The sequence below is a fragment of the Eptesicus fuscus genome, chromosome 7 (assembly GCF_027574615.1).
Source record: "Eptesicus fuscus isolate TK198812 chromosome 7, DD_ASM_mEF_20220401, whole genome shotgun sequence".
Classification (NCBI taxonomy): Eukaryota; Metazoa; Chordata; class Mammalia; order Chiroptera; family Vespertilionidae; genus Eptesicus; species Eptesicus fuscus.
In genome coordinates, this window is record NC_072479.1 from 62,563,422 (window position 1) to 62,587,478 (window position 24,057).

Genomic DNA, 24,057 nt, shown 5'->3' on the forward strand with positions numbered 1-24,057 from the left:
AGTACTTGTTCTCATTGTCATGATTAAATATTTCCAACTGAGATCAACCTTTCTTAGTTCAACTAAGGTTTTCACATCCAGTTCTGACCTCTTGTCCCTCTTAATAAACACAGCCTGGCCGGGTACGGTTCAGTGGTAGAGCATCAACTTATGAACCAGGAGATCATGGTTCAATTCCTGGTCAGGGCACATGCCCAGGTTTCGGGCTCAATCTCCAATGTGGGGCATACAGGAGGCAGCTGACCGATGATTCTCTCTCATCATTGATGTTTCTGTATCTCTCTCCCTCTCTCTCTCTGAAATCAATAAAAATATATATTTTTAAAAATAAAAAGCTTAAGTGTGACTAAAATCATCACGAGTTGGGGAAAAGAGTACATTCAAAATAGCATCAAATAATATGGGTAACACTGTTACGAATGTGGGAAATTTTAACCTCTAGCTGTATGACAGATTAAGAAGACACAAAACAAATTAGGTTATAGAAAATTTGAATATAATCACCAATAAGATTAATTTATTAGACATACAATGACTTTCTTTTCAAATCTCCATGACAGTTATAAAACTGATCATTTTATCAATTCACACAGAAAACGGCAATGAATTAAGGATTAACTATTATATAAGGCACATTCTCTCATTACAATGCAACTCAAAAATTTTTTCCAAGCAAAAAAGTAGGTAAAACCACCCCTACTCTCCATAAGTTACATAGAACTAGGCTTGACTTCACTTCAAAATTAATTGCTAGATGATAATAAATATCAGACTTTTGAAGAGAAAAGTCATTTCCTTTGATTAGAAATCCATACCCAATCATGTTGCTCAAATAAGAAAACAGAAATTCACTTTCAGATATGTAATGACTCAGAAGAAATAAAGCCATATAGCTCTCTAGAAAAACAACAATAGTCAAATAAGTATTCTAATTGATACTTATTAAGAAATGACTAAAACAGATAGCTGATGATGTGCACAGAGACCATTTAAACTCAGGTATTAGTCTCAACCATAACTGTTATATTACAAAAGAGAATGCAAATGTCATTGGTAATTACAAAAGGAGAATGTAATGAAAATGTAAAATTATTAAAATAGTTTGAAAATGATACTCATGATATGAAGTTCAAGAACTTTCCCACAAAAACGAAGAAGGCAGTAGTAGTAAGAATTAAAACTGTACACTGTGTTATTTATACAGAAAACATTAACAAAATGGTTTATTCTCATAGTTAACATTAAAGAAAATTTATTGTTGACAACATTGCTAATTTTTTTCATGCTTAACAGCAAAATTAAAATCTGGATAATTACTTTCCAAATCAATATAGGGAAATAAAAATATTAATGTGCATAATAGGCAAAGAAAAGGAAAAAAACAAAAATGCCTTTTGATGTAGCAATTATACTCTTAGGCATATACTCTATAAAACTGAAAACTAGCATATTCATAAATGAGAGCATAAATAAAACACTGGGGCATATTCATGCAATGAAATATTATATGGCAGTGAAAAATAAACTAATATGGATTGATAACAAAGGGCAATAAAAATCTTAAGTGAAAAAATCATTACAGAAGAATACATTATGATTCCATATATATATATATATATGTATGTGTATATATATATATATATTATATATATGTCATAAACAAGCAAAACAAATTTAAAGATGTTTATTAATAGGCAAGGTTGTAGTAAAACCACAAAGAAAAGCTAGATAATAATTATCAACTAGAAAATAAGCATGCAATTAAAAAAAAAATAGCCCCGGCTGGTGTGGCTCAGTTGGTTAGAGTGTTGTCCCATACACAGAGTGCTTGCAGGTTTGATTCCAGGTCACGGTGTGTAAGGAAAGACAACCGATTAATTTTTCTCTCTCATATAGATGTTTTTCTCGCTAAAATCAATAAGCATGTCTTTGGATGATAATTTTAAAAAAAGAAACATAAAGGGCTTCAAAGGTATTAGCAGAGTTTTATTTTTTCTTATTTTGGTGTAAACTTGTATGTATTAAACTTTTGTTGTAAGTATATTTGATAATGTAAAAAATTTTAAAAACGAAAAAATAGTGAGTCATCTCAAACTTTTTTAAAAAAACAGACATTTCTATTACTATGTAAAATGTTTCCAATTACAGAAAATATTAGAAGCTCCCTGAAAATGAATCTAGCAAAACTGATAAATCTCATTAAAGTTGCAGTTAAAAAACACTAGATAATAAATACTAGAAAAAACAACCTATTAATATATCTTAAACACACATACAAAAGACTGAAGATTTTATTGCAGAAACCCAATGAGAGTTCAGTATTGAAAATTTCATATTAAACTCACCTATAGATTGAAGAAAATGATTTTATCTAAACAAAGGATGCCAAAGGTTATTTAGTAATGGTTATTAATAAAATGAAGCATCCATGCCTAACTGAAAAAAAAATTAATTTATAATAAAGAATTACAGAATATTTCTACTTTTGGATCTGTCCTATGGCCCCTTTGTTCTGCCATGCACAACGAAGAATTCCCAATCTACCTCTTTTACCAATATAACATTACACCTCAACTTAATCCAGGGTTCTTGCTTCTGTAGAAGAATAACCTTCAAATTGGGGACACACAAGATACTCCACTAGGAAAAGACATTTATGGATTGACACTGCCTGCTCCCTCACTCAAAATGTCAGGCAGTCACATGTGAGACAATGTGAAAGGGCAAACAGTGGAATCCTCATTCATCCATTAGCTTTTGACCAGTGGAACCTTAATAATTCATTAGATTCCATGGCTGTTAGTGGATTTAAAGATAACATCTTATTTAACTAAAGTATCCCTCACAGAAAGGATAAAAATTTTAAATAAATCCCTTCATAGAAACCACAGTGTGAATAATGCAAGCAAAAATAAACAGGAAAATGCCAGAGCTTACATTTCTCACCTAAACTCTTTATCAACAATACTATGAAGTAACAACAATGGCAATGGAATTAGATATGAAAGAAGCAGACCAAAATATTTCTAAATTACCAAACTATCTGAATTGTAAATTTACATGCCCTGAAGCTGATAAGGAACCTTGTCCTAGGCCAGTGGTCAGCAAACTCATTAGTCAACAGAGCCAAATATCAACAGTACAACGATTGAAATTTCTTGTGAGAGCCAAATTTTTTAAACTTAAACTTCTTCTAACGCCACTTCTTCAAAATAGACTCACCCAGGCTGTGGTATTTTGTGGAAGAGCCGCACGAGCCACAGTTTGCCGACCACGGTCCTAGGCTAATGCTATACTGATTATGTTTGTGAAGATTTGCAAGACCTAAACATCTGGAATGTGAAGACAAACCTCTACATTTTTCTCATTAGTATTTTTTAAGGCACTGAAACAATCAAAACTTCATAAAGTGTAGATACAAATTATTTCAATTAAGTGTACTGATAAATATTTACAGGAGTCTTTCAAAAGCTAACTTCTGATCACTGGGGAAAATTTCATTTTCTCATGATAAAAATGGCTAATACATGGAAAATATGCCAAGAAAACAAAATACTGTTGGCAAATTATTAAAAAAAAACAAACCACTACTGCGAAGTTGAAGAAACAAGGATTCAAGCACATTACACTACATGGAAGGTTTTCTATATAGCTGAACTCAAGTACAGATGTTACTAAGATATCCAGGTTTAGAGTATTTACTAGATAGATTCTCTTTCAAAAATGAAATTCATGAAGAACTACTTTTTAGTGTGTCATTAAAGGAAAGATGTACCAGAGCAGATATAGTCTCATAAGCAGATGGCTTTTATTTTTTAAAAAAATGTTTTTATTGGTTTTAGAGAGAGGGAGAGGGAGAGAAACAGAGAAAAACATCGATTAGTTGCCTCCTGCATGCACCCTGACTGGGGATCAAACCCACAACCTGGCTATGACTAGAAATCGAACTGGTGATCTTTCAGAGTATGGGACAATGTTCAACCAACTGAGCCACACCAAGACACAAATGGCTTTTTCAGAAAAAGATTTTTCAGAAAAATATGTTAATTCTACTTAAAGCCACAATGACACAGTACATGCTTGTAACTGGGAACGGAAAGATGTGGAGGAGGGGATAGAGGAAGATGAGAGTGAATGAGGGGGTGGGGGGAGCGAAAGAGGTAAGGTGGAGGGGAGAGAGGCTATAAAGTAAGTTTAGTCATGAGAAAACCTTGACTGCATCATTAACAGGGTAATGCAGCAAAGCAGTTGAAGACAGAAGCACCAAAATACTACAGGATAATTTCAATATTGTCAATTATATAAAATCAAAGTCTTTGAAATACATATTTCATAATGAGATGTGAAGTGACAAAAAAATATTTTGTACCACAGAGATTGAATACCGTATTTTCTGGCGTATAAGACGACTGGGCGTATAAGATTTTCCTGAGTTAAAAAGTCGTCTTATACGCCAGAAAATACGGTAGTCCAATATATCTAATCCATTATATCTAATCCCATCAATATAGTCCAATATACCGTATTTTCTGGCGTATAAAACGACTTTTTAACCCAGGAAAATCTTATACGCCCAGTCGTCTTATACGCCGGAAAGTACGGTAGTTATCGTATTAAAGAGTACTTAAGCCCCAGCCGGTTTGGCTCAGTGGATAGAGCGTCGGCCTGTGGACTGAAAGGTCCCGGGTTCGATTCCGGTCAAGGGCATGTACCTTGGTTGCGGGCACATCCCCGGTCGGGGGTGTGCAGGAGGCAGCTGATGGATGTTTCTCTCTCGTCGATGTTTCTAACTCTCTCCCTCTCCCTTCCTCTCTGTAAAAAGTCAATAAAATATATTTAAAAAAAAAAAAAAAAAGAGTACTTAAAAGAGCTGACAATCTTGGTAAGTTACCAATCTTAAAAGCAGCAAGAGAAAAGAAGTTAGTCCTACAAGGGAGTGCCCATACAATTGTCAGCTGATTTCTCAATAGAAACTTTGCAGCCCAGAAGGAGTGGCAAGAAATATACAAAGCAATAAATTGCAAGGACCAACAAACAAGATTACTCTACCCAGTAAAGCTATCATTTGGAATTGAAGGACATATAAAGAGCTTCCCAGACAAGAAAAAGCTGAAGGAGTTCATCACCACCAAACCAGTATTACATGAAATGTTAAAAGGTCTTCTTTAAGAAGAAGGACAAAAAAGATCAAAATTATGAACACTAAAATGGTAATACATATCTATCAATTGAATATGAAAGAACAAAATAAATGAACAAGCAGAACAGAAACAGACTCAGACACAGAGGACTTTTTAAAAAAATACGTTTTTATTGATATTGAGAGAAAGGGAGAGGGATAAAGAAATAGAAACATCCGTGAGAGACATCAATCAGCTACCTCCTGCACGCCCCCTGCTGAGGATGGAGCCTGCAACCCAGGCATGTGCCCTGAAAGGGACCTCTTGGTTCATGAATCAATGCTCAACCAGTGAGCTACACCAGCTGGGCCAGAGAACATTTTGAAGGGTGCCAGATGGGAGAGGGGTTAGAGGGATGGGTGAAAAAGGTGACAGGATTAAATACAAACTGGTTGTTACAGAATAGTCATGGGGATGTAATGTACAGCATAGCAAACCTATATATATAAAAGGCTAAGCGACCATCCAACCATCCAGTAAGTATGACGTGCACTGACTATCGGGGGGCAGATGCTCAACACAGGAGCTGCCGAGCTGCGGTGACTTGGCTGCAGCAGTTCTCGGGTGACGCACCCCGAAACAAGAGAGGAGGGAGCCCGATTCCTTGCAGGGCTGCGCTATTCCACCTTTGGCCGTGGGTTATGCTGTTGCTGGGGCACTGTTGGCCCCGAATCTGGTTTACTGCCCAGCTGTGGTGACTGCAGATGCCCTTCAAGCCCCAGCGCTGTCCCAGGTGTAGCCGGCCAGGGAGGGACCGCGGGAGGTTGGCTCCAGGGCATGTCCAGCCCATCTCGCCCAGTCCTGCCCAGTCGGCCACCTTTTAATTAATTTCCTCTCAATGTGCATGAATCCATTCACCGGGCCACTAGTATAATCAATAATATTCTGATAACTATGTATGCTGTCAGATAGGTATAGAATTTATAAGGATGGTCACTTAATAAGTTATATAATGTCTTACCACTGGGGTGTACACCTGAAACGTATATAATATTGTATGTCAACTACAATTAAAAAATAAAAAATAATTTAAATTAAAAAAATGGTTCTGGCTGGGTAGCTCAGTTGGTTAGAGCATCATGCTAATATGCCAAAGTTGCAAGTTTGATTCCTGGTCAGGCACATATAAGAATCAACCAATGCCCATTTTTTTATTGGATCATTTATCTTCCTTTTATTAAGTTGTATAAGCTGCCTGTAGATGTTGGAGATTAAACCTTTATCCGTGATGCCATTTGCAAATATGTTCTCCCATGCAGTAGGCCTTCTTGTTGTTTTGTTGATGGTTTCTTTTGCTGTGAAAAAGCTTTTTATTTTGATGTAGTCCCATTTGTTAATTTTCTCTTTAGCTTCCATTGCCCTAGGGGCAGTGTCAGTGAAGAATTTCTTTTGGCATATGTCTGAGATTTTGCTGCCTGTGGATTGCTCTAGTATTTTTATGGTTTCCCGTCTTATGTTTAAGTCCTGTATCCATTTTGAGTTTATTTTTGTGTATGGCGTAAGTTGGTGATCAAGCTTCATTTTTTTGCATGTATCTGTCCAATTTCCCCAACACCATTTATTGAAGAGACTGTGTATGTTCATGCCTCCTTTGTCAAATATTAATTGAGCATAGTGGTTGGGGTCAATATCTGGATTCTCTATTCTGTTCCATTGATCAATATGTCTGTTCTTGTGCCAGTACCAGGCTGTTTTGAGAACAGTGGCTTTATAATACAGCTTGAAGTCTGGTATTGAGATCCCTCCTACTTTATTCTTCTTTCTCAGGATTGCTGTGGCTATTCGGGGTCTTTTTTAATTCCAGATGAATTTTTGGAGAGTTCTTTCAAGGTCTGTGAAATATGCCATTGGTATTTTAATGGGGAGTGCATTGAATCTATAGATTGCTTTGGGTAGTATGGACATTTTAATGATGTTGATTCTACCAATCCATGAACATGTATGTGCATATAAGCATAACCAACGGATGCAAAACTCTGGGGGGTGAGGGCATATATGGGAGTGGGGTGGGGGGTGGCAATGGTAAGATATGTACACATATAATACCTTAATAAAAAAAATAGAAAAAAAAAAGAATCAACCAATGAATGCACAAATAAGTGGAACAACAAATTGATGTTTTTTCTCTGTCTCCTTTCCTCTCTCTATAAAAATCAATCAATAAATTTAAAAAATAAAATTAAGTTGTCTCTTAGTTTTTCACAAGCTTGACATTTTTCATGAATATAACTCATTTCTTTTATAGACTTCTTCAATTTAGGTTTTCTGATATCTCATTGTAATTAAATTAAGATACAGAGAATGCACTTTTGGCAGGAATACCACAAAAGTGAAAGTGCATATATTAGGGGGCATATCATGTCAATTTGTACTATTAATTTTGATTATTAGTTAAGTTTGGGACTGCTAGGTTAAATCACTGTAAAATTACTCTTTTCCTTTTGGAGATTCATAAGTTATGAAAGAATACTTTAAGACTGTAAATATCAGGATACCTGTTCCTATCAAACTTTTACTAATGTTAGTATCCATTGATGATTCTTGGACTGAATCAATTATTACAGTAATGGTGATTTTTCTTAACTCCATTATTCCTTCTATATTTCTTAGTTGGCATTCATTCTACCATAAATGATTTTTTTCCATCCTCTCCATATATTCATTTATTTATACACCATGAACTCAAAAATTACTTCATGGTTATATTTCTATTATTATTTACTCTAATGCTTGAACTGTCCCAGATTTGGCCAGTGGAAACCCTTTCAAGCCAGCTTGCATAGCCTTTGACATGTCCCTACAATTTTTTGAGCAGTTCCTTGCATTATAGCACAAAATATTAACAGGTTCATCCTGGAGGGACACTGCTTCTTCTTAATGAGAAACAGTGTTTAGAAACTAAAATCTGGACCTTAGGTGTGCTCACTGCTTATAGAGTTATTTTGCTTCTAGGCCCTTTCAACATACTAATACACATAAATATAAGTATGTATCTGTTCATGAATCTATTTCTATAACTATAAATGCATGAGATCATACTAATACATCTATAGCCAATTCAACTCCACAGTTATTCTTTTTTATATTTTTAACTCTCATCTCTGATAATGAGAAATTGTATTTAAAAAATTACATTTGCTCAATGCTACAGTAAACAAACCTAGAATTCAGTATTTTTACAATTCCTTTTGTCTTTAGATCAATGATACATCATTTGCAACAGGTTCATTTACTTCTGTTTTATTCCATTTTAGGTTTATTCTTCCACATTTTTGTTGATTTTATCTTTTATAATTTGTTATTTACTCATTTTTATTGACTGTGAATCTATTTTCAGTATGAAAACTAAATTGTGTCCCTAGTCAGTTTTGCTCAGTGGTTAGAGCATCACCCTGCGGACTGAAAGGTCCCAGGTTCAATTCTGGTTAAGGGCGCATACCTTGGCTGCAGGCTTGATCCTCGGCCTCATTTGGGCCACATGCGGGAGGCAACCAATCTGTGTGTCTCTCTCACATCAATGTTTTTCTCTGTCTCCCCTTTCCTTCCACTCTCTTAAAAAAAAAAAAAAACTGGGAAAAATATCCTCAGGTGATAATAAAAAAAACAAAAACAAAAAACCCTCAATTGTGATTTACAGCTAAAGCAGTGATTAGAGGTAATCTATGTGATACAATTTCTTCGTTATTTTCTTTTAAAGTTGCTATTGGTATTTAAAAAGGCCTGTTATTTTTTTTCTATTGGTCAACTTTGCACTTACACATTTGTAATGCTTTAATCCAATGTTCTTATCATCCAGTATGTCAACTTTCAAAATATTCTCACTTCCAAATATTGCTTTGACAATAAGCCTTTTCTACTTTTCTCTTTACTCTTCCTGTATAGTTACACTAGGGGCCCAGTGCACGAATTCGTGCACTTGAAAGGAACTGTGGGCTGTGAGACTGCAGTGGGCACAGGGGCAGGTCTCAGCCCATCCTCCATGCCCCTGCCTGGTCCCTCCTACTGTGGCCCCCAAGCGGCGGCTGCTGCCCCCATCATCCCTTAGGAGCAGGGAGAGGTGGAGAAGCCCTCAGGGGCAATTGGGGCTGGCAGCCGCCACTCACACCTGCTGATGGCGCTGAGCGATCAGGACCAGCTGGGGACGTGAGCAGGGCTGGCGCCAGCAATGGGTGCAATCAGCTGCTCTGGCACCAGCAGTGGGTGCGAGCGCTGGACAGAACCACGGCCCGCAGGAGCAAAGAATTTTCAGTAACCACCAGAGGCTCACTCCGGTAACAGTGAATAGTGCCCCGCCTTGGTCTGGCACCCACGCTCACCTGCTCCACCATCCCACCACGGCCGATGCCCGCCATGTTCTACACCCTGCCGCCTGCTGCCGACACCCGCCATGTTCTGTGCGCGCCCCCTGGTGGTCAGTGCATGTCATAGCGACCGGTTGTTCCGCCATTCGGTCTACTTGCATATTAGGGTTTTATATATATAGATTATTTCCTCTTTGCAAGAATATGTAAGCTTTATATATTATCAGAGGCCCAGTGCAAGAAATTCGTGAACGGGGGAATGAAGGGGGAAAGAGGGTTTCTCAGTCTGTCCTGCACCCTCTCACAATCCAGGACCCCTTGGGGGAATGTCGGGCCTAAACCGGCAGTTGGACATCCCTCTCGCAATCCAGGATGCTACATGCACCAGTGACCATACTTTTCATACAGGTGAAAGGCATCTTGCTGTTGTATGGGCAGTTACATTTTTTTGCCCTGATTATAAAAAGTAGTACCTAACATGATCCTTCTGAGGCAGTAGTACCATTTTCCCCATCTTATGGGTGGAAAAACTGAAGCAGAGAGAAGTTAAGTAATTGGCTTGTCACATAGTTACAAGTGTCAGAATCAGGGCTGACCACAAAATGTGCAAGCCAGAGTCCATGCATATCATTGTGGCATCATACTGTTTTTTCAGTGTTAGAGTGGCCTTGCCAGGTTTTAATTTTTAAATCTAAGAAACTGTTCCCAATATATAAGGTAGGATCGCTAGGCCTGGCCGGAGGTCAGGGCCATCTGTGGGGTGACTAGTGGGCGAGGCAATTAGGGGGCCCCCGCTGGCACTTGCCTTGGCTGGCGGCCTGGCGTCGCCTGCTGGCTGGCCCTGTCATCTCCCTCTCGGGGGGCAGACGCTCAACAAAGGAGCTTCCCCCAGTCGGGAGCAGTTCCTGCATTAAGCATCTGCCCCCTGGTGATCAGTGTACGTCATAGCAACCAGTCATTCTGCCAATCGTTCCGTCGATTTACATATTAGGGTTTTATTATATAGAATTCTTTCACTTTTGTTGCCACCTATATTTCAGTCTTAGATCTACAGTTAAATATATTTAATACTCATCATGAATCCTTCAGTGTTTTACTAGTCAAAATTCATAGTTTGATAAAGATCATGGTCTAGTACAGTGATCAAGGTCTGAAAGGTTGGTGACCACTGCTCTAGTAGCTTTCTCAAGGATTCATGTGTATAGTATTCCAAGTTTTGCATGTTTAAGTCTTTTTCTATTATTGATATCTGAAGAACAGTTTTACAGAGTAGGACAAAAATAGGTTTACAGTTGTTCATATGGAAAATAATACAATAATTAATCAATAATAATACAAGAATGAATTTCATGTTTCACATATTCACAACTATAAACCTATTTTTGCTCCATCCTGTATGTAAAATCCTTGGCTCACATTCTTTTTCCCTATAGTTTCTTGAAAACACTGCTCCATTGTTACTTTGCTTTGTATGTTTCTATTTAGAAGTCTGTGCCAATATAATTCTCAAGTCCTGTAGGTTATTTGGTCTTTTTATGCCCCTGGAGGCTCTCAGAATTTTTTCTTTATCTTTAAAGTCTAACAATTTTACAAGGATATGACTCAAAACTGCTTAATATCAATATCCCCAAGTATCCTATAGTCCTTTTAATATGTAGATGCAGGTCTTCTTTTATTTATGAAAAAAAGTTAATTATAGTTTTAAATATTTGTTCCTGTTGCTTAGTTTTGTAATTTAATTATACATGTTGAATTTTTTTGTCACATTTCCATCTCAACCACTTTCTCTTTTACCTGTTTTATTTTTTCATCACCATTTATCCCCCCATACCTTCTTGCAGCTCCACCTTTTAGTTCTTTAATTCATTTTCATTATCCATGATTATATTTTTGCCTTTCTTCAATGCCCTTCTGTAAATTTTCAGTTGCGTCCATTCCCCCTTGGGCATCTTAAAATTTAGAATCTATTTCTAAGATGATTTTTGTCTTTGTTTTCTTTTTCTTTTTTAATATATTTTAATGATTTTTTACAGAGAGGAAGAGAGAGGGATAGAGAGCCAGAAACATCGATGAGAGAGAAACATCGATCAGCTGCCTCTTGCACACCCCCTACTGGGGATGTGCCCGCAACCAAGGTACATGCCTTGACCGGAATCGAACCTGGGACCCTTGAGTCTGCAGGCCAACGCTCTATCCACTGAGCCAAACCGGTTTCGGCTGTGTTCTTTTTTTTTTTTTAAATATATATTTTATTGATTTTTTTACAGAGAGGAAGGGAGAGGGATAGAGAGTTAGAAACATTGATGAGAGAGAAACATTGATCAGCTGCCTCCTGCACACCCCCTACTGGGGATGTGCCCGCAACCAAGTTACATGCCCTTGACCGGAATCGAACCCGGGACCCTTCAGTCTGCAGGCTGATGCTTTATCCACTGAGCCAAACCGGTCAGGGTTTTTGTATTCTTTTTTAGGGTACAGTCAATTCTCCTATTTTTTTTGTTTTGTTCAGTCAATTCTCCTCCTAATTCATCCTAGATTTCATTCTAATTTTGTGTTTTTTCTTCTTTTAGAGATAATTTCTTTAGTTTTAAAAATTATAATTCTAGTTGGTTTTTCTTATCTCCAAATGCTTGTTTTAGATTGTTTCAAATCTGGAGATGAGTTATCGTTTTCTTCTGCTTTTTGGTTGTTTTCTTTTGGGGAGGAGGGTTTCATTTGCTGATATATTTCGATTCTCGTATTTGATTTCTTCCTATGGTAGCTTTCCATAAATTTAGGAAGAATTGATATATTGTGACTTTGAATTTGGGGTGGTTCAAAAGATTTCGGTTTTAAAAGCCTCCTCTGTTGTTAATGTAGCAAGTACAATTTCTTTAATGGATGACTATTTCTTGGTGGCAATGGTAAGGAGGGTCATTGTGTGTTCTCTAATTTGGAGGGAGGAGTTACTATTTTATATTGTTAGACCTTACATTTTCCCCTTTTGCTTCTTTTTCCTTCACCATCCAATTTCCGAAAGGTGTCTTTCCTTGTCTTTAACTTTCTTATCTGTCACAAAAAATATTTTTCAAGATATTTGAAATTAGAACTTTTAAGCCCAAGACCTATAACCAGTGCTCTGATAAACCAAGACTCTATTGTATTTATGGTGTAGCTTCTCTTTCTGATGGTGATTTTAGAACAATCCTAGTTTCCTCCACAGTTTTTCAGAACTTTCCTTGTTGTCCATAAATGATTGTGTCAAGAGAGGGAGATATCTCTTCTGGGATTTGGTGCTTACTTTTTCCACTTACAGGAAACTTAAAATTTGTAATATTCTGTCTTCTAGCTTTCTAGACGTTATGGATTTTGTAGTTTTATTTGTTCTTCTTGTTGAACTTTACTGATATTGGAGGACATATGAAGAGATTTGGATTTATCCTTAGCTATCATTATCAATACTTGCTCAGAAATTGATTTGAATCCTTTTCTAAAAAATGTAAAAATGTGACAGTGTCCCAAAATTTGCAAGAAAAACTGATCTCAGGCAAGATGAAAAATATTTTAAATTTCAACAGAAAAACAACTGCATACTGACAAAGAGAACTGAAAAAAGGAGGATCGTGCCATGGCCAGTGTGGCTCAGATGGTTGGATGTCATCCAGCATGTACTGAAAGGGTGTCGGTCCTATTCCTAGTCAGGGCACATGCATGGGTTGTGGGCTCAATCTCCGGTAGGGGGCATGCAGGAGGCAGCTGATCCATGTTTTGCTCTCACATGGTGTTACTTTCTTTCTCCCTCCCCCTTCCTCTCTCTCTAAAAACTAATTTAAAAAGGGAAGATCATGTTTATTAAGTATACACAATGATGCAAATGTTTCATTTTCATCCACATTTCATTCTTCCATGACAGAAAAGCAAATACCAAAATAAACCGAATATAGAAACAGACTTTTGAATCAATGTATAACAAACTATTAAACCAACAATTTTGCCCTGCCTAGTTGACTCAGTAATTAGAGCATGGGCCCATGGATCAAAAGATTTCAGGTTTGATTCCAGGTCAAGTGCACATACCTGGGTTGCAAGTTTCAATCCCCCGTTCCAGTTAGGGCCCATTTAGGAGGCAATCAATCAATGTATCTCTCTCACATCAATGTTTCTCTCTCTCATCCCTCTCCCACCTCTGTCCCTCCCTTCCACTCTTTCTAAAAACCAATGGGAAAAATATCCTCGGGTGAAGATAAATAAGTAAATAAATAAATAAATAAACTGACAACTTTTTTTTTTTTAATTTGAAGCTTACTGCTCTCATAAAATAGTATGTAGTCATTAATTCATCAAAAATTTATTAAATATTCACTGTGCATCTGGCATCATTCTAGATGCTTGGAATATAGACATTTGTTAGATATTTGTCTTGAGTACAGACAAATATTCCATCCAAATAGGGCTAACATTCTCATGAGGGAAGACAAACAATGAAACTAATAATATACTTTTTTTTTAATCACAAAAGCTTTATATTTGGCTAATAATAAAATTTTAAATTTCACTTTTATTATCATATCAAAAATGTCCTTTTGTGTATTTCTATCTAACTATACTTAAGTTATATACTGGGGAGTATGCCTCCAATTTCCTATTTTTAGAAATATAAAGTCTTCAGAACACAGATGTCTAGAGGACATTACCAAGAAGAGATCCTGGATGTATTGCTAGACAGAATAGCTTAGGAAAGATTGAGTTGTCTCTTCTTGGAGACTGCATAATAAGTACATTTATTGGTGTTAGAGGAATCATTCCAATTTATTAGCTTTCACTGTTTGCTTCAAGTATAGGTGTGAGAAGAAGAGTTGTATACAGACTTTAAGCAGCCAAAATGAGAACTGTATTAAATGTTTGTTGGCTGATATCCAGCATTCAAGAAGCCTCATATTTTGAGAACCTTCCAAAGTGATGAGTAGCAGAGCCTGGCCTCAATAAAGACAATATAAAAGAATGGAAAAGTCTTCTCTCCACTTCATGGTAGCCACAACATGAAATACAAATCATTTTCATCCAAATGTAACTTTGCATGAAACTTTAAAATTTTAGGAAATAACAAAAATATGTTAGTTATAGTAGTAGCAGTAGGAGTTGAGAAACTTGATTTTACAGACTTCTTGTAAACTCCTTTTCTTCAGAAATTAGCCAGGACTGAATTATGTTGCTTGCAAATAGTTACAATTTATAACAGTAATTCCATTTCTAAAAATATGCCCTATATTGCACGTTGGCAAAAAATAGGATAAGGATTACAATAGTTTGTAACAACAAAAGACAGGAAAAAATCCTACATGTTAAAACAATAGGAAACTATTGTTATAGATACTTAAATTGGATAACTATATAAATGAAAAAAGTGAGTTAGAACTGTATCTGCTGATATGGAATAAAAAAGAATGTAGAACAGTGGTGTATATGATATATTTCTACCTATGTAATTAAAAAAAAGATCAGCTATATGCTTGCATATGAACAAAGTATTTCTGGAATGAAATTTAAAAATTGTAATAATGATTGCCTTTAGGAGAAACTTTCTCGTTTTTTAAGTTGTTTAAAAAAATGGTTGAACATCAACAAAGGAATCAAGAGGTCATTGATTTGAGTCCCAGTCAGGGCACATGGCCGGATTGAGGGCTGGACCCCCAGTAGGGGGGGTGCAGAGGCAGCCTATCGATCTCATTGATGTTTCTATCTCTCTATTCCTCTCCCTTCTTCTCTCTCTAAAACAAACAAACAAAAAAAAACCCAAAACAGTGCTCTTGGTTACTTTAATAAAAAAGACTAATTATAAATAAATCTATTAAAGGGTACAAGATTTGTCCTGACCAGTTTTTCTCGGTGGTTAGAGCATCGACCTACGTGTCACAGGTTCAAGTCCCAGTTAAGGGCACATACCAAGGTTGCAGATTCCACAGTCGTGGTAGTAGCATGCGGGTGGCAACTAATCGATGTGTCTTTCTCACCTCCATGTTTCTCTCTCTTTCTCTCTCTCTTCCCATCCTCCCTCTCTTCCATTCTCTGTAGAAATCAATGGGAAAAATGTCCTCGGTGAGGATTAAAAATAAATAAATAAATAAATAAATAAATAAATAAATAAGATTGAAAGTGGAATGCAGAGATAAATTAATGGAATAGAATAGAGAAAACTATTATCTAATATAAAAAGGTAGCATTTCAAGTGTGGGAAACAAACTGTAAAGAAATCATAAATTCTGGGATAACAAATTTATTATTGGAAAACAAGACCAATTAATTTCCAGGAAAGTTAGAGATTTAAATGTAAATTTTAAAAAAGCATACACAACCAACAGAAGTAAATACACGTTAATGTATTTATAATACTAGAGTAGGAGAATGCCCTTTTCAGCATGAGATGCAGCACCCACAAAGGAAGAGTAATACATTTACCTCATAAAAATTTTAAAAATTGTATATGGCAAAAAGTAACATACTGCTAAATGATAAAAAAATAACCTGGAAAAATATTTCATATATATATGTGTATATACATATGTATGTTAGATTTTAATGCATTTCAAGTCATTATGAAAGGGACCAATATTACAATATTTTTAAAGAAGCAAATTATATAATTTGTAAAAAATGAGGAAATATACAGCTACAACCTTTCTGGAGGGAAATTTGATAATATGCATTAAAAAATGATTTTCATTTGATCTCAAAAATCTTTCCTTCAGCCATTACCCTAAGGAAATAAATAAGTTATTCAAAGATATACTCAAAAATTTACAAAACAACAACAAAAAACTGCACATTGCCATTTATATGATGAAAATCAAAACTATCCAACAGAGAACTGGTACACTAAGTTTTACACAAGAGAATTCTATGTAGCCCATAAAATTGATATTGCAAAAGAATACTTAATAACATCATGCATATTTGACATCTAGAATTATAAAAGTGTAATATGCAAATCGACCAAACAGCAGAATGACCATCCGGATAACTTTCCGGACGACCACGCTATGACACCCACTGGTGCCACGCCAGCCAAGGCTGTTGCAAGGTGATTGGTTGGAGGCCTGGCCATTGCCCCATGATCACTCTGCAGAGGGAGGCCCAGGCCACCGGCTGGCTGGTGGGGCGATCGATCAATCAGGGGGCTCTATGATTGCCCCAAAGAGGGAGGCCCAGGCCACAGACCGGCGGGCTACGGAGGGTGGGCGGAGCTTCCCTCTGTGGGGGCCCATCCATCATAGAGCCCTGGCTGGGTGGGTGGGGCCTACCTCTTTGGGGCGGTCGATCGCAAGGCTCCCAGACTGTAAGAGGGCACAGGCTAGGCTGAAGGACGCCGGCCCCCCCCGCCCCCGACCCCAAGTGCATGAATTTCGTGCACCGGGCCACTAGTATTATAATGAACAAATTTAAATCTAATAGAGAACATGATTCTATTTATTTAAAATATACATCTCATAAGTAAATATATGCAAAGAAAAGTCTTAAAGCTATATAACAAAATGTTGACAGCAATTAGTGTAAGTAGTATGTGATTTAAAATTGTTTAAATTTATAGTTACTAATTTTTTACAGTAAATATGTTTTATTTTATCAAGAAAATATAGAGTATAGGTAGAAAAGTTATTCCTTCTGAGTCTAGCATGATAAAAAAATGAGTTAAGATATACATAAGGTAGGAAAAGTAGTACAAAAAGAAATCATATATGTCGAACCTATGAGGGAAGGTGGGGGGTGAGGGGGTAAGATCAACCAAAGGACTTGTATGCATGCATATAGCTAACCAATGGACACAGATGGGGGGAGGAGGGAAGGGCATGTGCTGGAGGGTGGGGACGGCCAAGGAGAGGTCAATGGGGGAAAAAGGAGACTTATGTAATACTTTAAACAATAAAGAATTTAAATTTTTTTAAAAAGAAATCATATATGACAATTTCTATTCTCTTAGTGTATTAGAAGAATATCTAATAAGAGTATAGCCCTAACTGGTTTGGCTCAGTGGATAGAGCATCAGCCTGCGGACTGAAGGGTCCCAGGTTCGATTCCGGTCAAGGGCATGTACCTTGGTTGCGGGCACATCCCCAGTGGGGGGTGTGCAGAAGGCAGCTGATCGATGTTTCTCTCTCATCGATGTTTCTAACTCTCTATCCCTCTCCCTTCCTCTCTGTAAAAATCAATAAAATATATTTAAAAAAAAAAAAGTACAGAAGGCAGGAGTGGGAATTGGGGAATTTCAGCAAAGTGACAAAACTTTAAAACAGCTTTTTTAGAGAAAGAGAATGTGATCATTTCTTGAGATGGTACCTAGGTAGTAGGCAGGGTTATCTGGAGAAAGAGAGATTGTAGTTTAAATTGGAAGGAAGAAAATTGAGGTAGACAGGAAGTGGATAGGAAGGACAGAAAGGGGAATAGGAAGAATTTAAAGGGGAGAGGAAAAGAAAGAAGGAAGAGAAGAGCAAAGAGGAGATACATGAGAAAGAAAATGGACCAAGAGGAAATCAATTGAGTAGTATAAAAGAGGAAGAGGGAGTAAAGGCGAAGGAAAGAAGAAAAAGAAGACTGGGGAAGAAGAAAGCAGAGCAGAGTGCTCTAAGAAAATAGTGAGAATATGAAAGTTCATTACCAAAAAAAAGGGTTACCTAGAGACTGTAAGTATTATGGTTAGCTAGAAATTAGTGACTGCATGAAAAGAACAGACTTGAGGTGGTTGTACAGTGAGTAGAAATATATTATCCTTTATACCGTGAAGGTTCTAGATATAACTTTGATACTGGCACATGGAGGGTCCACAAGATGTGATGAAATATCCCAATACTAAAATATACCCTTCATATGTGTGTGGATTGAGTTCATATATGTGTGTATCATAAAAGATAACATTTACTTGTATTTCTTAAATAATCTAAGAATTCTTCCTGGTTTTAAAACTTAATAAAATATAGAAACACCAAGAAAAAAGGACAGGAGTATAAAATTACAAGAAAATTAAGCTTTAAAGAAAAAAAAAAGAAAGTTAAGCTTCAAGCTGAAATAGGAAAAAGGATGGCACTTGTGATAAAAAGTCTTCTGGATATCTGAGAAAAGACATGGCAAGTATTATCATGCTAAATTACTCAAGACAAAAATAATAGCTAACTATGCAGAATATTATGGAATTCCTTTTCAGAATCAGTTCTAACAGACCACATATGTTTCATTACTAAATAAGATGCACTTTGTTTTCTAACCTCAGACAGTAAAACTGAAGGCTCTGACCAAATGAGGAAGAAAAATCTATGACCCTCAGGGGAGCTGCTCTTGTTTAACCAGTTAAAGTACACAGGGCAAATGCTCTCTATCATTAAAATGACACCATCAGAACAAAGAACACACTTGGCGCTCTCCCTGGTGCTGCAATTGGCTCCAGCTGTCTGAGATAGAACTTAAAGACTAGTTTTTCTAATCATGAATCCAAGTTTACTAATTCTTTGCTGACCACTCTGCCTAAATTCTCATTAGCCTTATTTCTGCAAACTACACATTAACCCGTGCTTCTGTAAGTATGTTCTTTCAAACTTTATTAGGAAATGAATAAAATATAAAGACAGAGCAATGGGTCTATAAAGACATTTTCTTCGTATTTTCCAATATTTAAAAAGTAATTAATAACCAAAAAATAAAATCAAAGTACCAAAGAACACAAATAAAAGTTTATGTGCACGTGCACACACATGCACACACACACACACGAGATGCACTACATTAATCATATTCTATATGGTCAGCTAAATATATCTATAAATTAATCTTCCTAGAAAAAAATATTGACTATTGATCTTACTTCATTTTACTGCTCTATCAACTCTTATAAAATATGTAAATCTTTAGATGTTTTTTTCCCTTTCGGATCTATAATTGACAATTATTCCACTGCCTAAATAGTATACATTTTATTATATGTACGTCTTGAAAAAGTCATTATTAGGAATCCTTCCAGAATCTAAGCACCTACCATGAACTAAGGAGGATAACCAGAATTCCCTAAGTCACAATGTGGAAATCACTAAGAGTAAATGTTTTGAATTTAGAAAATGGCTACTACTTATTTAGGGGGAGAGGGTGATAGAAGGTACTTTTCCGTTGCACTTCAGAATGTGCAACAAAAGTAAAACCCACAAAGAATCAAGATAATGCAAAACTTCGTTTGAATAACTTGTGCATTCCAACAGATACCATGATTTTAAGAGTTTACAATGAAAACCGTATTAAATTAAGCCATTAATAAAATCATTAAGTTTGCAATGGAAACAAATATGAATAGGTTTAGGAAAGATTGTCTACGGTAAGTATAACAGAAATAAAGAATTCTCATCAAATGTATCATTTTAGTACAAATGGCCTATTAAGTGATTTAATTTTCCTCGGAACTGTTGGTCCTTTGAAAAAGAGGTGATTCCTCTCATAAAGAGTTTACCTGAGAAGCTCATCCATATAATCAATTGTTGGGAATCTATTTGTCTAAAAATATTTATAATGAATATTTCTTATACTACCTAGTGATCTAAAAATTATGTCAGAATAGTTTTTGGAAATTTTTGTCACTAAACCATGTTTCTTATTTTTAATCATTTGTTCCGGTTAAGACAGAGGAAAGAAGACATAACGTAGGACAACAGAATTCCTTCTTGCCTGAAAGCATGGACAAGTAAAAGGAAACTGCTGAAGAATCCTGTCCACTTCTCCCATCCCAATACCATCTTCTTTGTGGACTAAGGTATCTTTCAAAACACTTAGGAGCTCTAAGTCTGAACACTTAATAGCTCTTAGAGAAGTCTGAACACTACTGCTTTAAGAATAAAATATTTAAGCTGATTATTGACATAACATTATTTAACAAATCAGAACAAATTAGAATCAAAGATGACTAGGCATGTAATGTTGAAAAGCAAAAAAAAAAAAAAAAAAAAAAAAAAAAAAAAAAAGTCCATCCTTAACCTTTCTAAATCTAAGAATTAAAATTCTGTTAAATGGTAAAAATCTATTGTAAGAAAGTTGCTGATCTAATTCAGTGATTCTCAGTTGATGGCAGTACTATGCCAGGGATAGTTCGGAGAAGTGTGGATCCATTTTCACTTGTCACAATGACTAAAAGAGCCTACTGCTAATCAAGAGGCAGGAGCCAGGGATGCTAAACATGCTACAATGCACAGATAAAGATTTGTACTATCCCAAATGCCAACAGTATTTCCATTGAGAAACACTGACCTAATTCAACTATAAAGGTAAACATTAAGAATTTCCAATAAATTTCTAATGAACTGGAAAATTCCCAATGAATATTTCACTCATTCTACAAAAGACCTCAAGAGTCCTGAAGCACTGTCTCCAATGGAAATTAAAGCCCTAGAATAATTGAATTATACCATCTAGAAAATGACAATACATTCTTTTATGCAGTTTAATAAGATGCTGCTTCCTACAAGTTTCTCTTGCCTAACCCAACCAACAAACAAAACAAGAAAACAAACAAAAAACCCAAAACATCCCATAACGAATAAAGGGTGGAAGAGATGTTTGTATTAGTAACTAACTGTAGAAGAAACTTACATATTAAAATATAGTATCAACTTCTGATCACTTTACTTCAAAGTAGTAAAAAAATTAAATCCCAATGTTTCCTTACAAGTACTGAACTGTTAAATCATTAGAAAAGAATGCACTTTGCTAAAAATTTGGATTGCCATACAAATTTAGTAAATAAATTTACTAATTCATATTAGTAAATAAATTTACAATTTTTCAAAATTATAGTAGGGCTTGGTAAAAGAAACAAATAAAATGAACATATGCTATTTTTACTATTATTGTTCTACACATTAGACTTCTTTAAAGTAAGATAATGAAAGGACACATTAAACTGGAAGTTTCAGGGTGTTATTTTATCAGAAAATGCATTTGTGTGTGTGTGTGGTTTTTAATGTTAGAATTTATTAAGAAAGCTGTCAATTTGAACAGGAGGGAAAATTTATTTTTAAAAAGTAACATCTACAGGAAACAGCCAAAAAGGCACAGAGTGCCTGTTAAGCCCTCCTACATCAAAAAGTGGCTGGAAAGGCAACCTGGGAGAGACCTCGTGCTAACCCAGGAATGCTTTGTACGTCTTCAGAATACCTGAATTCTAAACTTCATTATAGTCAAGGCCAAAAACATTTTTTCAAACCCTAGAGGCCCCTAAAGAGGTGAATTTGGACAGTTTCACAGTGTGGAATCTGTGGCGACCTTTGTCCCTGTAGGAGAATAGCAGCATCTGCCAGGTGGGGTGTCTACACTCAGGCCACCAACCACAGGAGCCACCCCTGTAAAAGGCTGTAAGAGTGGACTGGGCTAGAAGGGGCACTGAACAATGGCAAAAAGGCATGAGTCCCTGTTCAAAGCAATCATCTAAGTTTCGACTCATGTTTTTCTTTGAGGCAAAACTTCAAGGATGATGGATTGAATTTAGAATGAACGTTCTGGGATAAGAATGGATGACACACATCACAGAACTGTTTTCAAGTTCAGTAACTTTAAAAAATCAGTGGGTTTTGTACAAATGTCTTCTAGTAGACCACCCAGCCTCTATAACAGCAGGAAGTTCACCAAGGAAGGACTGCACAGAAACCTCAGGTGAGACTCTTCACTACAGAGCTCCTCCTCGTTGGGGTTGGCTAATAATACTGATCTAGGTCATCAAATTAGTATCTCATGATAAATATTTTTACTGTGAAGACTGCATATTTAAAGACACAATGGCATTTTAAAATCCAGTAAGTAGTGACTTCAGGATGTAAACAAAGCTACAAACTAGAAGCTTCTCAAAACTCCTCCTCGTCTTCTTTAATTTCAGAAATTCTGTCTATAGATTTAAGGATTTCAGCAGTAAGGTTCAGCGTTTCAGCTCCAGAAACCAGCAGCTTTGTGGGGGCCGTGTGGGTTGTTCATGACCATGTGGGGGTCCTGCAAGGCAACATCTGCGTTCTGCTTGACCACCGTAAGGCTGGTGCCCTGGCCCCGGCTTCCTTCTCGCGCTTGAAGTTGGAAACCTGTGCCTGGAGCAAGTTTTATGTTTCATGACTTGATTTTTTGCACGTTTGGTCATCAGCTCCAGGTTCTGCTCCATCTGCTGAACCACGGATTCCAGGTCGTGGTAGTCACTCTCCTTGATTTTTTTCTTATAATTTTCATTCAAGCATCCTCATTATTTCGGTTTGTGTCTCAGAGAAGCTCTGAACCTCGGTTAGCTTTCTTAGCTTAAAATTCTCATCTTTCAGTGCTTCGTAACTTATCTGCAGCGTTGGAAGGTGTCTATCCCTCAGAGATTCTCCTAAGGCTGCAAAGTCTGTGCTGGGGCTCCCCGCTGGAGAGACATGAGAGTCTGAGTCACTCAGCGTCCACAGGGATAGGAACTCGGCTCTCCAGTGAAAAATGACTGCTGGTATTCCTGGCCAAAGACCACGGATTGGGAGGTCGGAAGCTGCAGTGTAGTCCCAGTGAATGCCTCATGGTTTCCTTTGAAGTCCACTGTGTTGACTGTCATCTTTCAAGAGGCTGAGGTTTTTGGTTTTTGGAAACTCATGGATTTACCTCTTCGAGATCACCAAGTTTATCATTTCCAAAATGTGTCTCCTGGGTCCCTGATGGATCTTGCTTAGTGCACTTTCTCTTTCTGTGCAGACAAAATCCTCTGGAATGACAAGGCTGTTGGCCCAAAACAGTGGGGTGATGCCTGGGTAGCATGTAGCCCGCCATCGCAGCAGGCCTGGGGGCATCCCCTTCCTAGCCCAGCAACCTAGCCATGGTCCCAGGCCAGACGCCCTCACTGCCAGAGACCCCGCTCCCATTACCCGAAGCTGGGCCACCACTCCCAGCCTCTCACTGAGGCTTCTGCTCCAGAAAATATGTTACTTGAAGTATAAATGAAAAAATTTGAAGGGGTGTGTGTGCTTAAAGAAACACCAATCTGCAATTGTATTTTATTTCCAAAAATGGCAGAACAGGTCATTTAGATTAATGCGCCCTCCTACTAAAAATCTGAAAAAATACTATATTCATTTTTTAAGTTGCTCAAAGGCATTAAAGAATGAGAATGTAGTGAAAACTTATGGGATCAAAAGATAGAAATCCAGAAAGGGAAATTTAGCATTTGGGTTCATGTCTGCTCTGAGGGAATTGTAGAAAAGTTGGTTTGAGGCTAAAAAGTATGTTTGACAGCTAGAAAGTCTAGGGAAAAACAAACAAAACCAACCCCTTTTTTTATTGTGATCCTGAAAAATTCCACTATAGTATTAAGGTGAACAAAAAGTAAAAGAGCTGCAGACTGATTTGGAGTCATTTAGGGAGCTCAGAAAATTCTAATCCCTGAAATTGGATTAAAATGATCCTAGACTGCTAATGCCCCCCGGAGTACTGTCACAAGCAAACTATTCAAAATAAATTCTGAAAAAAAAAAAAAATAATCCCAGGTCTCAAATTAAGTCTACAAATGGGTTTCAAGTACAATCCAGTATACAATCAAGAGACAACCAGAAAAATCATGAAGCAACAGATAAAAG

General features: G+C 36.7%; 1 protein-coding gene and 1 pseudogene across 1 annotated transcript in view; both read right to left on the bottom strand.

Annotated features, from left to right (window-relative positions):
- The window catches only part of ARID2 (AT-rich interaction domain 2), a 189,155-nt gene that overhangs the window by 85,756 nt on the left and 79,342 nt on the right, over positions 1-24,057 (bottom strand). The window lies entirely within an intron of this gene.
- On the bottom strand, positions 22,321-23,254 carry LOC129149887 (endosome-associated-trafficking regulator 1-like; annotated as a pseudogene).